The sequence below is a fragment of the Kogia breviceps genome, chromosome 4, assembly GCF_026419965.1.
Source record: "Kogia breviceps isolate mKogBre1 chromosome 4, mKogBre1 haplotype 1, whole genome shotgun sequence".
NCBI classification, from domain to species: Eukaryota; Metazoa; Chordata; class Mammalia; order Artiodactyla; family Physeteridae; genus Kogia; species Kogia breviceps.
Genome location: NC_081313.1, coordinates 143,887,636 through 143,901,977, shown reverse-complemented (window position 1 = coordinate 143,901,977; position 14,342 = coordinate 143,887,636). Strand labels below are relative to the sequence as shown.

The 14,342-nt window shown below is 53.0% G+C and overlaps 1 protein-coding gene across 1 annotated transcript in view; it reads left to right on the top strand.

The window, feature by feature from the left end:
• Window positions 1–14,342, top strand: part of PPARGC1B (PPARG coactivator 1 beta) — a 111,394-nt gene that overhangs the window by 38,536 nt on the left and 58,516 nt on the right. The gene's annotated exons all lie outside the window — the stretch shown is intronic.

Below are 14,342 nucleotides of genomic sequence, written 5' to 3'. Positions count from 1 at the left end.
CAGAACTGTGAGAAAATTAATTCTGTTGTTTAAGCCACCCAGTGGTATTTTATTAAGGCAGCCCTAGCTGAATAATATGTTCTAATACTATGGCTCTAAGGCCCCAGGGCTATAACCAGTGTCCTGCCAGGTTTTTTGCAGGAGGCTTGGCCCTGCAAGGGGTACTGAGGAGCATGTGCTCAGTAGGGACCAGGGGCAAAGACAGGAAGACTGTTCCCATTCTGCAGACCCGGAGACTGAGGTCTCCCCCAAGGTCTCCTTCCCAAGTGAGTGGGGCTGCCACTGCGCACCTCAGGCCTCCTTTTCCCCAGCCATACCAAGGCTCTCGAGGGCTGGATATCACCTCAAAGGCAGCAAGGAGGGTTGAACGTTTCTCTCCCCCAGGCCCTGGTGTCAGGCTCTAGCGCAGGGATTCTTAGGGGGTTGGATTCAGTGTCAGAGCCTCTGGGAACTTTTAAAAACTACCACCCTTCTGGTCTCCTAGGACCTCCTCTGAGAATTCAGGCAGGGCGATGGATGGGAGTGTGTATCTGGAGAACGTGACTGAGCACATTGGGGTGGGTGGACTGGGGTGGACAAGACAGGTCCCAAAGGGGCTGAGAGGAGCACTGGGACGGGAAACCACTGTTGTGCAGCTGCTGGTCAGCCATGGCCGGGGTGTATGTTCAGGGTGGACCTTGTACGGTGTGGGGCAGGCGCTGGTGGAGTCTAGAGCCAGATCATGCAGGCCATGAGGACCCTCCAAGGGCCCTGCCCCTTGGATCGGGTTGCCCCGGGACCCTTGGATGAGCAGGCGGACAGGCAACGCTGGATGTTGGGTCTGAGTGTGTTTTAGCAGCTCTGGCGGTGAAGGCCTTTGCTGTGAGCTTGTTGGACTGGCAGTTGTGACGTGTGGCTGCGAGTGTGTTCTGCAGGGACATGGTTGTGACGTGTCGCTGGTGGGTTAGGGTGTGATGGTGTTTGTGTCCTGCTGGCTGTCATGGGATATGGGGTTTGCGCTAATGATGCATCTTTATGGTGCTTGGTGTAATGGATTCAGCTGTGGGGTTGCATGGTATTGCTGTGGCGTTCCTGGTGTTTTCTGTAACTGCTGAGTGACGGAGGTGGTGGCGTTGTGGTTGCGTTGGGTGCACCAGTGGTTGGGACTTGGTGAAGGTGCAGTTAAGCTTTGGTATGATGTGTCAACATAACACGACTGTATCTGGTGTTTAAGGGTTTGGCCCTGGCTCTAGTGGTTGCAGGATGGTGCTTTCTCCTGGGTGCGGTACTTGGTGTTTTTGGCTACGGTGCTGGCTAGGCTGATGCTCTCCCTCTGTACCTTCTTGGTATTTGGGGGGACCGACACAGGCTATGATAGTAGTTGGGGTACAGGGATTGCTGTGGTGATGGCTTGTGCAGACCTCCACGCCTTTTATTCATCAAAACAGCCTCCAGAGGAAACACAATAGTGCCCCTCGCCAAAGCTTAAATAACTGAGGCAGGCCTGCACATCCTCATATCCTGTGGGAGGGTATGCTGAGTGTTTTGTGGGGCCTGGCACGTGCATGAACCTGGCAGTTGACCTTTCTCAACCATTGCTGCCCACAGGAGGGAGGGCACCTCGGCTCCTTCTCTGGCTGGTGGGCAGGGTGGGGTGAGGCAGTATCTACTCTCAGAGGTTGTCTCTCAGCCTGACCCCCTCCCAGAACCCTCCAACCGAGGGCAGCCCCACCTCTGGCCCGTGAGGGTCCACTCTCTTGAAATGATTGCCAAACTCCTACTCATGCTTTGAAGCCTAACTCCTCTTCCAGGAAACCTTCCCTGATTGACTCCCTCTCTATCATCTGCCCCAACCCTGATTGATTTCTGCCCATTTGGGGTTCTGTCACCCCTCGCCACTGGGACCACTCACTCTCAACTTTGCATTTTGCCTCCCCCCTGGATTTCCTTTTTTCTTTTTTCTTTTTTTTTTCTTTTTTTTTTTTTTGCGGTACGCGGGCCTCTCACTGTTGTGGCCCCTCCCATCGCGGAGCAGAGGCTCCAGACGCGCAGGCTCAGCGGCCACGGCTCACGGGCTCAGCCGCTCCGCGGCATGTGGGATCCTCCCGGACCGGGGCACGAACCCGCGCCCCCTGCATCGGCAGGTGGACTCTCAACCACCGCGCCACCAGGGAAGCCCTCCTTTTTTCTTGATAAGCATTTATTGAGGGCCCACAATTTGCCAGCACTGGGCAAGCAGGCGAATAAGACAGTGTCCCTGCCTTCATGGGAGGGAGACAGACACCAATCAAGTATCCACAGCAGTGTGTAATTACACACTGGGAGGGTGTTATGAAGCTAAGAGACATGGTGGCTGGAGGCCCAGCAGCCAGGGAAGTGGGCTGAGGTGGGGCGGGCAGGGTGGCCGTAAGCTGGAGACTGGAGTGAGGTGGAAGCGGGCAGGGGAGAGCAGACAGGCCTTTTGGGGAGGAAGCCAATCGTGAACTTCTGAAGGAAGAGACCCAACTGTCTGGCTTGATGGTGACTCCAGGCCTGGGTGACGGTGGACGGGTCCCAGCTTGTTCTGTCCCCAGGATCCCATCCAGCCCTGCGTGGGCCCCACTGGCAGCCTGCACATCCCATCAATCAGAAAGGAGGTGTCTGCAGGGTGTGCCTCAGGGCCATTGTAGCACCAGTCAGGAGGGCGAATGAGGTGCTTGTCCTGGCTCCCTCTTTCAGCTCTGACTTGAACGCCCTTTGGGCAGAGGCCAGAATGGTACGGGCATCTGAGCCCCAGCGGGATGTCTGCGGTTGGCACCTCGCAGCATCCGTGAAGCAGAGAGCCTGGGGGAGCCCCCTGCCCCACTCTGGTGAGAGAGCCCCATAGTACCGCTACTTCCTAATTGTGTACACTGACCCCCCTTTTCCTCACCTGCAAAATGGAGCTACATATATCACATACTCCTGGGGGTTGTAAGGTTTACGGGTAGCGCACTTAGCCGTGGGCCTGGCACCAAGTAAGGACTCCATAAAGATTTGCTGCTACTGTCATCTTTCTGGGGTTGGTCCCGTGATGACCTACCTGACCACAGTTATCACATCTGAGCACTGAGAAAGGGGTTGGATGATTTCTCAGACTCCCAGCTTTGACATTTGTTCATTCATTCAGCATGCAGCCCGCACCCTTTGTGAGCCAGGCTCTTCTCGGGTGCCAGGTGTTCAGGGATGAGCATGGCTGGGTCCTACCCCACGTGTGATCCCACTGCTGGGCAGGGTCTGAGCCTCCCCCCACCTCCTGCCTCTGCCCTGCGCTGATCCTGGACGCTCCCCTTTGTAGTTAGGCCCTGTTGGCCTGCTCAGAAAATGGCAGAGATTGTTTAGGACCCGCTCAGGGGAGTCATTGAGAGGAGGCTGCTGATGGCCTTTTGCCCAGGGGTTGAGTTCTGTCTCGAGATCTCAAGAGTCCTGTGGGAAACTGCTTCACAGTGTAGGTTCCAGGCCCCATGCCCCAGGTATTTGCTTGGGTCTGGGGTTGGGATTTGGCCCTGTGCTTGGGTGGCTCTGATGCCTCTGGTCCACAGGCTGGCATTTGGAGGCCATGAATCCCCATCGAACAGAGAGGAAACTGAGGCCCAGGGGTAGGGGTGGGGACTTGGCCAAGGCCCCAGAGTGGGTGAGTGGCAGAGCTGAAGCCTCAATCTGAGACTCTGGACTCCAAGTCCAGTGCTCTTCCCATTGTCCACAATGGCCTTTGGGGGTGGTTGCTCCACCTCAGCATTTTCCAGGGTCTAGGTGGGCTCGTCTGAGACTCAGGCCATGACCCAGCTGAGTGACACGTTCCTCCAGTCAGAGCAGGGAGTGCCAAAGCCAGTGCTGGCAGCTGGCAGGCAGACACAGATGGATGGAACTGGTTACACAACCTCACCTGGACCGGCCTTCCCTTTTCTCCTTGGTGGGGTGTGTTTACGGGCAGCTGAGGGGTGTGTGAGGGGTGTGTAGGGGTGAGGTAGGGCAGCTCCCTGCTGTGAATGCCCCAACACCCTCTGGACAGCCTCACATGGCTGAACTTTCACCCGTTTTCAGTTTCACTGCAGAAGCCCTAACTACAGTCCCGTGGGGGCAGAGGCATCAGAGAATGCACTTCTGTGGGTCCCCAGAAAGCCTAGCAGTAATAAGAGGGGAGATGGAGCCCCCTACCCAGGTTCTCCTCCCCATTATCATCACTGACTTATTGCATCACTGGGACCGTTTTGCTGGCTCTTTGACTTTTCAGTTTCCTTCCCTTCAAAGGGGCTCAATCGTTTTTACCCTGTCCACTGCCCAGGATGCTTGGAAGATGCAGTAGAGTGAGGCTTCCTGGAAGGAAGAAAGGTCATGACTGAGGTGGCACAGGAGCTGAAACTCTCCTTTCAGCGCCCATGGTAGACAGAACTAATCAATCACCACACTTTTCCCCATGAACCTGGACAGGCCTCAGAATCCTGTACTTCAGGCAGTCCTCCCAATCATCTGGAGCTGGCACTTGAGATAAACATTCTCTAAGAGGTCTAGAAAGGGATGCTGAGTCTGCAGCTGGGCATGTCTTGCGTTGAAGGCTTTAGCTAGCGATACCCACTCCTCTTCCTCTGTCCCTGGATGGAAGCTAGGAAGTCCTCCGGGCTCTAGATCTCTGTGGCTTATCTGCATCTGCCTTTGGACCTCCTTCCATTTCCCTTTTCCCCCTGTATCTCCCTCCACAGGTAGCACTGAAGGGAATTGTGGCATTACGTGCACTGGCTGGTCTATATGGGAAGTAAATCAAGTGAGATAGAAATCAGTTAATAGAGTTGTCCTAATTTGTGCCCTCTGGCATCTTCTTTGCTTTTTTTTTTTTTTTTTGGCAGTACGAGGGCCTCTCACTGCTGTGGCCTCTCCCGTTGCGGAGCACAGGCTCTGGACGCGCAGGCTCAGCGGCCATGGCTCATGGGCCCAGCCGCTCCACGGCATGTGGGATCTTCCTGGACCGGAGCACGAACCCGTGTCCCCTGCATCGGCAGGCGGACTCTCAAGCACTGCGCCACCAGGGAAGCCCCTGGCCTCCTCTTAACATGTTATAACACAACCAAGCTGTCTGAGGCCAACATTGCCCCCTAGTGTTTGGCATCGAGAGAGCACTGGCTACCCAGGCCTCTTCCCCCCACCTCCTTTCTTCCCTGCCAAGCCAGGACCCCACACCTTTTCCTCCATCACTGTTATTAGCATCCTCATTCAAGGATATTTCCTTTGGACCCTTTCTGCGCTCTGTTCTAACTCTAACAGAGATCCTAGAAAAGACAGCAGGGTGTAGGTGATGAAGGTGATGAAAGGCCACTGCACTGGGAGTAGGAAGAGCTGAACTACAGACTCATTTCCATTGCTAGCTTATTGTGTGACCATGGGCAAATTCCTTTTCCTCTGCGGGCCTTAGTTTCCCCGTCTGTGCTATGGAAATTTTGCCTGTGTGTTTCCCTAACGGGGTACCAAAAACTTTTTAGGCTGGACAGCTTTCATTATGCAGAACATATAGCTTCCCAGGCCCCTGAGTTGAATCATTGTGCCAACCTGGAACTCCCAAATGCCCCTGGCAGTGGTTCCCCCCATGGTTGGTATCCATAGACCAAGGGGTCTTGAGATCATGAATGAGGTGGATGCTGGCCTGGGGAGACTCAGGCAGGCTGTTGGTACCAGCTGCAACTGAGCTGCAGTGAATTCATCCAGGGCCCTGGGAATTACCCACCCAGAGGCCAGCACTGTAGAGTAACAGAGGGACCGTGGCCTCAGCAATTAGACCTGAGTTCATATCCCTCTTTGGCCACTTGCTGGCTCTGTGGCTTCAGACAGGTGTTTTTTTTTCTTGGTACGCGGGCCCTTCAACTGTTGTGGCCTCTCCTGTTGCGGAACACAGGCTCTGGACGCACAGGCTCAGCGGCCATGGCTCACGGGCCCAGCTGCTCCGCGGCATGTGGGATCTTCCCGGACCAGGGCACGAACCCGCGTCCCCTGCATCTGCAGGCGGACTCTCAACAAGTGCACCACCAGGGAAGCCCCAGACAGGTTTGAATAGGACTGTGTGTGGTTCTCAGGGGAGGATGGAAATAGCCTGGTAACCTTTTCCCTTTGGCAGCGGACAGGCCGAGGCTCTCCAGGCTGCTTGTACTCTGTACACACACACACATGCACATGTTCACGCTTTCACACTCCCGCCTCGTTCCTGCCCCTGAGTCCTAATCCTCCCCTCTGCCCAGCTCTTCCACTGCAGGGACAACCGTGTCTCGGTGTATTTCACTTTTTAGTTTGCTAGAGGAAGTTATTGTTTCCATTTTGTAGATGTAGGTCCTAAGGCTCAGAAAAGGTGACAAAACTCATCTCAGTGAAGCAGCAAGGCCAGGGCTGGAACTCGGTCTGAATGCAGTCTTCTTGTTGTCTTTATTGCCGAGGCAGTTTTGTGGTTTGCTGCATCTACTATTAGTCAAGCCAGTATGTGCCAGGGCTTTAGAGTAATTTTCTCAACCATCTCTCTCACACACACAGTCTGCCCACTTTACAGATGCGGAAACTTCTGAGCAAAGTCCCGAAGCACATGTCAAGACCGCCCAGGTTGGCACAGCCAGGATCTAAGGCTGTTCTTTGTCTCCAGAGCTTGTTTCCCTCGCCCCCGAACTCTACTATCTCTTTCCAAAAGCCCACCACCTCCAGGGCCGTTGCTAGCCCCACTCAGTAGTAAGGCCTGGCTGGAGCTGTGCTGACAGCCAGGAGTGGGAGGGGGCTTGCTGGGATCCATGCCCAGGAATGTGTTGGGAAATTCCACTACCCTCCCACGCTGCCCTCCCCTGCTTGGAGGGAAGAGTTAAGTGTCTGCCTTGTCTCTCATGGATCACGGAGGCATCTTCACTCCTTTTACAGCCTGGGTCTCTTCGGAAACTGCCCGTGGTCTGCCCCCTCCCCCTGCATCCTAACTTCTTGCCTTCTTTGGTTCTCTCTCCCCATGAGGGCCGCACTGCCCCGTCCTCCTCCCGGAGCTGTAGCTCCCCAAGAGAGGAGCGCTTGGAAGTAGGGATTTAAAACTCTCTTCTTAAAATACACACACACACACACACACACACACACACACACACACACAGAGTGTCCAGTTGCTCACACGCATGGACCAGCATCACCTGGGTCTTCGCGGATACCTGTGCACATCACAGAGCGTGGCATAAGTGGGGCAGCCCCCAAACCAAGAAGGGGGAGGAGGCCCACATTCCCGGCAGGAAGACTTTAGTCTATCTCTTAGCCCCAGCCTGCAACTCGGCAGGGTGGGGATGAGGTCTGTGAAGCTCCCTGATTCCTCCTAGACCTCCAGTGGCCGGAAGACCCTGGACACGGTGAGAAGAGGCCCAGAGCGGAGCTCTTCTGGGTCAAGAAGGCTGAAAGGCTATCTCATTGAGTCCGCCCACCATCTCGTGCTTGCATCCCCTGCTGTCCCATCTGGCAGCCTGTGTTTGTACACACCAGGTCACAGAGCCCTTGTGATCTCACAAGGCTGCCTGTGACCATCTTTGGGCAGCTCTGATTGTCACAAGCACTTCCGTAGGAAAAATGAGCTGCAATCCCAGCTCCCACCCTTGGCCCTGGCTCAGCTTCTTGGGACCTCACAGAAGCTGAGGGACCTTGGGACCTTCTTGCTCACTCCTCCTGCAAGTCACAGCCCTTCATGCCCCCAGGTTCCCCTGCAACACCCCAGGCCAGACATCCGGGATCTGTAACTGCCTGGCTATGGCTGGGGGATTTCAGGCAAGAGCTGGCACTCAGTTTCCTTGTTAGTAAAAAGGGAAGTGTGACCTCAGAACCATGCCCAAGTTTCCAGAATTCCATGGAAAGAGATTATCCAGAAGGTTCTAGAAACTTCTCACAGGGAGGGTGACTGGTGCCCATTGTCTGCACTGACGAGGAGTTTACTCGCAGACCAGTCTTTTAGGGAGCAGGTGCCCAAGAAATCACTTGCAACAAGACCCAGTGTTTGAATGTCACAGATTGAAGGGCCCACGCTGGCCCTTCCTCAGAAGGGTCTTCCCCGGATTTCTCTTAACTACTAGATGAAGTCCAGGAGAGGCCCCGTGACCATCTGACCCCAGCCAGGCCCCAAATCTGAGGGCAGTCCCTGGAAGAGTCCTGAATTTTGAATCCTGTCTCTGCTGCATCTTGGGTGCATGTCACAGATCACTAAGACTTTCTGAACTTGAGTCTCCCCATCTTTTAGATGGGGGCTGAGGGTTGTAAGAATTCCGCAGGATGCATGTAAGTTCCTGGTGCATCGTAAGTGTCAGTAACCGGAAAACAACAATCATTCCCACGCCTGGGGAGGGGCTGCCTCTTCTGCCCCCCGAGTGTTGCTGGACCACCTCAGGCACTGCACAACATTCATGCCTTCAGATTTTTATTGAGCATCTACTGTATACTGGACACTGAGGATACAACAATGTAAGACTGATAGGGCTCTGCATCCATGGAGCTCTCCAGAAACACAGAAACAAGGAAAAAAATCAGGAGACATTGGTGACAAACTGTGGAACAGTGATGGGTGCAGAAAGAGGAAATAATGGTGGGGAGGATGGGCATCAGGAAAGGCTTGTTCCAGGATTGACTTTTGAGACCTCCAGGCAAGAAAGAGCATTTGAAAGCCTGTAGGGATACTGAGAGGAGGGTGGTGTGGTGGGAACAGGGGAGGGAGACGTGAGGCAGGTCCCAGAGGTGGCAAGGTCAGGGCATGCACTGAGCCCCGTGGTGCTGTGTCCCAGTATCTTGGCTCCAGGTCCGCTCAGTGCTCCTTGATGTTTGATAAAGGAGTACATGAAGCCTGCTCCCAGCCCTTCCACGTGGGAGCTCTCCCATTTCACTTGGCATTTGCTAACACCCTCTGGCTGGCAGCAAATGGGTGACTATTTCCCTGCACCCAAAGCTGAAAGGAGAACTGGGTGAAAGGGCCTTGGTCCTAGGCGGGGTGGAGGGAGTGGAGCCTGTGATGAACTCCCAGGCCGGTTACTGCTGCAGAGTTTGGGGGTGGGCAGGAGTGGGGCGCAGAGCCGTGTGGGGTTAGAATGTGGTCAGCTCACACACCCAGGGAGGCGAAGCCCCCAGCACGGGTTCTAATGCAGGGATGAGCCCGTATGGAGAACAATAGGAGCTGAGTGTGGCCCTAGGCCTGTCGAGTGCAGACTCCCATCCTGACCTCTCAACAGTTCTCCGTAAGACCCAGGATAGCTCGCCTGACCTTGAATTGGGTGTAGGATTTCAAGTCAAACATTACCCAGTGTTTGGTAGGCAGAGTCCAAGAGTGGGAGGAGGATATCTGGGTTCTGGTCTGGCTCACCACCATCTCGCCATTGAACCTGAGACAGGGCCCTTCTCCCTCATCTGTGTAGTGAGAGGGCTGACCTCGGAGTCTCTGAGGTCCTTCTTACTCTGACAGTCTATTATTCTAGTTTGTGTGTTTATTTGTTTTTAAATTTATTTAATTAATTTATTTATTTTGGCTGCGTTGGGTCTTTGCTGCTGCACGTGGGCTTTCTCTGGTTGCGGTGAGAGGGGGCTACTCTTCATTGCAGTGCGTGGGCTTCTTATTGCGGTGACTTCTCTTGTTGCAGAGCATGGGCTCTAGGCACACAGGCTTCAGTAGTTGTGGCACGCGGGCTCAGTAGTTGTGGCTCACGGGCTCTAGAGCACAGGCTCAGTAGTTGTGGCACACGGGCTTAGTTGCTCCATGGCATGTGGGATCTTCCCGGACTAGGGCTCGAACCCGTGTCCCCTGCATTGGCAGGCAGATTCTTAACCACTGTGCCACCAGGGAAGCCCTAGTTTGTTTGTTTCTTTATAAATTTATTTATTTAATTTATTTATTTTTGGCTGTATTGGGTCTTTGTTTCTGCGTGCGGGCTTTCTCTAGTTGCAGCGTGCGGGGGCTACTCTTCGTTGTGGTGCGCGGGCTTCTCATCGTGGTGGCTTCTCTTGTTGTGGAGCACAGGCTCTAGGTGTGCACACTCAGTATCTGTGGCACACGGGCTCAGTAGTTGTGGCTCGTGGGCTCTAGAGCGCAGGCTCAGTAGTTGTGGCACACAGACTTAGTTGCTCCACGGCATGTGGGATCTTCCCAGACCAGGGATCGAACCTGTGACCCCTGCATTGGCAGGCGGATTCTTAACCACTGGGCCACCAGCGAATTCCCTATTATTCTAGTTTTTTCTAGTTTTGCAGAATGGTGGCAGAGGAGGGATATTTGTGTGTGGGGGGCGGTGCATAGTGTGAAGCATGATGAGTCTCAAAAAATTATGGATACTTCTGAATGCTTGGCTATATTAGTAGAAGTCTGGCTTCTAGAACTAGGGAGAAGATAGTCCTTTCAACAAAGTAGGCAAATCGATGTGGTCTCAGAGAAAGAGGAACAAAAGGCAAGATAACTCGAAACCAGACGTTCTTCCAAATGGCAGGAGCTGTAAAGTGTGCAACCAGAGGAAACAAGGTTTGGGGAGGGCGTTAGCTACCCGCAAATATTTGACATGGAGAGGGGTGGCAATGGAGAATGGGGGTCATAAGAAGAGGTTCCAGCTCAGGCAAAGAAGGAGCTTTACAAATGCCCAGAACTGTCCCAGATGGAATGAGCTGGCCTTCCTTGGATGGTAGGGCATTTCCCATCATGGGAGGTATGAGAGGGCAAGTGGGATGGACACCTGGCAGGTTGGCTGTGATGATTCTTTTCTTTTTTTTTTTTTTCCCTTTTTTCTTTTATTTAGCAGTTGAGTTTTTTTTTTTCTTTCTTTTTCTTTTTTGAATTTTATTTAATTTATTTTTTTATATAGCAGGTTCTTACTAGTTATCTATTTTATACATATTAGTGTATACATGTCAATCCCAATCTCCCAGTTTATCACACCACCACCACCACCCCCAGCCACTTTCCCCCCTTGGTGTCCATACGTTTGTTCTCTACATCTGTGTCTCTATTTCTACCCTGCAAACCAGTTCATCTGTACCACTTTTCTAGGTTCCACGTATATGCGTTAATAGACGATATTTGTTTTTCTCTTTCTGACTTACTTCACTCTGTATGACAGTCTCTAGGTCCATCCATGTCCTACAAATGACCCAATTTCTTTCCTTTTTATGGCTTGCTGGTTCTGGTTGGCTGCCATTCTATGACCTGTGTTCAGGTCCGACACCTGTAGTATGATCCAGAGACAGTCACTTAACCTCTGCGTGCCTCAGTTTCCTTATGTGAAAAGGAGAGACAATACCTGTCCGCCTCTCAGCCTTGTTGTCCACGTTAGCCGAGATGATGGCTGTGGAGTCCTTTGTGTGGTACAGCCACAGACGTGAGCAAGGGATAATTATCAGTTCCCCCCCGCCCCCTGCATTGTCTGCTTACCACCGTGCTGATGTTTGATGGTGGGCAGGGAGTGGAGAATCCCTGTTCTCATACCTCAAGCTGACTGATCTATATAGTGAGCTTCTGCCTTAAGGAATTGAGCCTTTAGGGGCAGCAGAGTGAAGAGTAGATACTAAAGCAGGTATGGCAAAAGCTGGCATGAGTGCTGACATTTTGTCTGGCCGGGGCAGACATCACTAATCAGTCACCATACTCTTTCCTGCAGATCCTTACCCACACGATGATAGCTACTACTAACTTATATCTGGCTTGTGAGATAGACTCTTAGCTATCCCTAAGTAAAGGAAAATAATTACTAATGCCATTCTTGGTCAGTGCCAAGCAAGTGACTCAGTAAATGCATTAAGGGAAGTGTTTGCATTGGTGGGGAGTGGGGGCCAGGACAGCTGTGGACTAAATTAAATGTCTGGGAAAGCCTCTTGGTGGATGTGGTAGTGGGCCGAGTCCAAGACGGAGGGGAGAGAAGCAAGAAGGGCACTCCAGGCCATTGGCATGGAATAAGCAAAAACCTGAGTGGTGTTGGGCTGCGAGGGAGGCTCATGATCACCTCGGGGCTGTGGTGAGCTCTGGCTTGGGAGTCTGGCCCCTGCTCTGCTGTCCATTTACTTTGTGACCTTGGGTAAGGACCATTCCTTTTGTGTAAGGTAAGGGGCGAGTGTTGGTCTCATATCCTCAAAGCCACAAAGAAGCTTTAAAAAATAAACATTGCTGGGCTTCCCTGGTGGCACAGTGGTTGAGAGTCCCCTGCCGATGCAGGGGACACGGGTTCGTGCCCCGGTCCTGGAAGATCCCACATGCCTCGGAGCAGCTGGGCCCGTGAGCCATGGCTGCTGAGCCTGGGCGTCCAGAGCCTGTGCTCCACAACGGGAGAGGCCACGACGGTGAGAGGCCTGCGTACCGCCAAAAAATAATAATAATAATAATAATAAATAATAAATAAATAAACATTGCTGCAAAGACCGGTGCACACATGCACCCTTCTCCCCAGGCAGTGACTTCCTAATGAATGCCTTGTTGGTAGCAGCATATTAAAGTGTGACCCAAATGACTCAGAAATCTGGGGGCTGGAAGCAGTAACTACACCAGGATTGTTATTGAGGATGGAAGCAAGATGTGGCCTGAGTGGGGACTGAGCTTGACAGATCCCTGGATTTCTAGAGGATGGAGTATTTTCCCTGAGATCCGCAGAAGGTTTGGGTCCAGAGCAGCTGAGCTGGGTATTTGGGCCTCTGCACCTTTTCAAGGCGCCCTTTCATTCTTCGCCAAGAGGGAGGGGAGGCTGGGTATGGGCAGACAGGTTCTCATCTATTTATAGCTGGGATTTGGGGTCACGCGGCCCTGGGTGCTGGGATGGCCCTGATGCCTGGCCTCACCAACCAATCACGGGACGGCGTGCCTTGTCCTAGAGTCCTGCACATTAGCAGGTGCCCTAATGTGAACCCACAGAGCTGGCCTGGGCTCTGGCCAGATGCTCAACATTCCCTCCTGATTCCCAGCAGGCCTCTGGGGGGCTGCCAAGTGCTGGCTGGGACAGAGGTGGGGAGGGGGGCAGAAAAGAGGAAGGGAAGAAAGGCCTCGTGTGGAGGCAGCTGGTGGGGCTGTCCTGGCCAGTGGTTCCAAGCTCGCGGGGTGGACAGAAGGTCAAGGTGCGTAGGGCAGAGATTCTGGGATGGGCATCGCAACTCCTGGGTCACAGTATCAGTGTCACATGGGAATTAGAGAGAGAGAGACACTGATGGCCCACTCAGGCCGTCCTCAACCTTGGGACACATCTCTTTCCCTCCTGCCACACTCAACACCCCAGAAGTCCATTAGTTAATTTCCAATGAGATGCACAGCCACCAGCAGGATTATAATGGGAATTTGTGATGACCAGTCAGCCCATCTGCCCCATTTTGCCCTGTTGGCAAACAATCAGTCCAATCCATTCGCTTCTCTTCATTTTACTTCCTTCCACTTAGCAGCCACTTTGTCACGCTGGCCCATGGGACAGCCACTCAGTTGGGCCTCCTGCTGCCATTTTTGTCCCCATCTCCACGTGGCAGCCAGAACACAGAGCTATCTTGTCACTGTCTTGAAGAAATCTTCTCATTGGAGCCCCATGATCTTGGGGCAAAGGCCAACCTCCCCATCATGGCCTAGAAGTCCTTCAGGATGCTTCCCCATCATCCCTCTTGGGGCCCCTGACCCTCACTCCAGCCAACTGAACTTTCCTCAGTTCCTTCTCTTTGTGTTCTAATTGCCTGGGCACTGATCTGGGGCACCATCTGACTGGATGGTGGGGACCCCGTCTTTCTGTTATTGCTATATCCCTAGAAGCATAGCTCAGGTTAGCATTGAAATGACAGTTCGGGAAAGAAGAAAGTGTATGTACTCTCAGGACGACAGGTTTTCTCCATACTGGTGTTCAGGGTTCAGGAGCCTAGAGAGAAGCCCCACCCAGGGTAGCAAGAACCCTAGGTCCCAGGCAGGCCTCTTCCTTTGGGGCCTCAGTCTCCCATCTGTACAACAGGGATAGGACCAGACTCCCTCATCTGAGGGCCATTCCAGTTCTAAAGGTAGGACAGAAAAAAGACAAAGAGGCTAATAGCATGGACTTTGCAGCCATACTGACCCAGATTTGTATCTTGGCTTTCATCACTTGCTGGGCAGGTGATCTTTCTGAACCTTGGTTTCTTCGTCGTGAAGGAGGTGGAGATACTCCTTCCTGCCCTCTCAAATGAGACAGTGCAGTGCCTGACACTTAGTAAGCACACAAAAAACAGGGGCCCCTCCTTTTTAGTTTACAACCTGATGATGGAACGTGGCAGTTCAATTGACTCACAAATCTTGATCATTAAGAAAAGTTCTTTTTTTCTCCCCTTAACTTTTAGTGCCAAGTATTTATAGAAAGACCGCTGTGCATTTGCCCTCTACTCTGCCTCTCCTGAGATCCCGGTCTCCC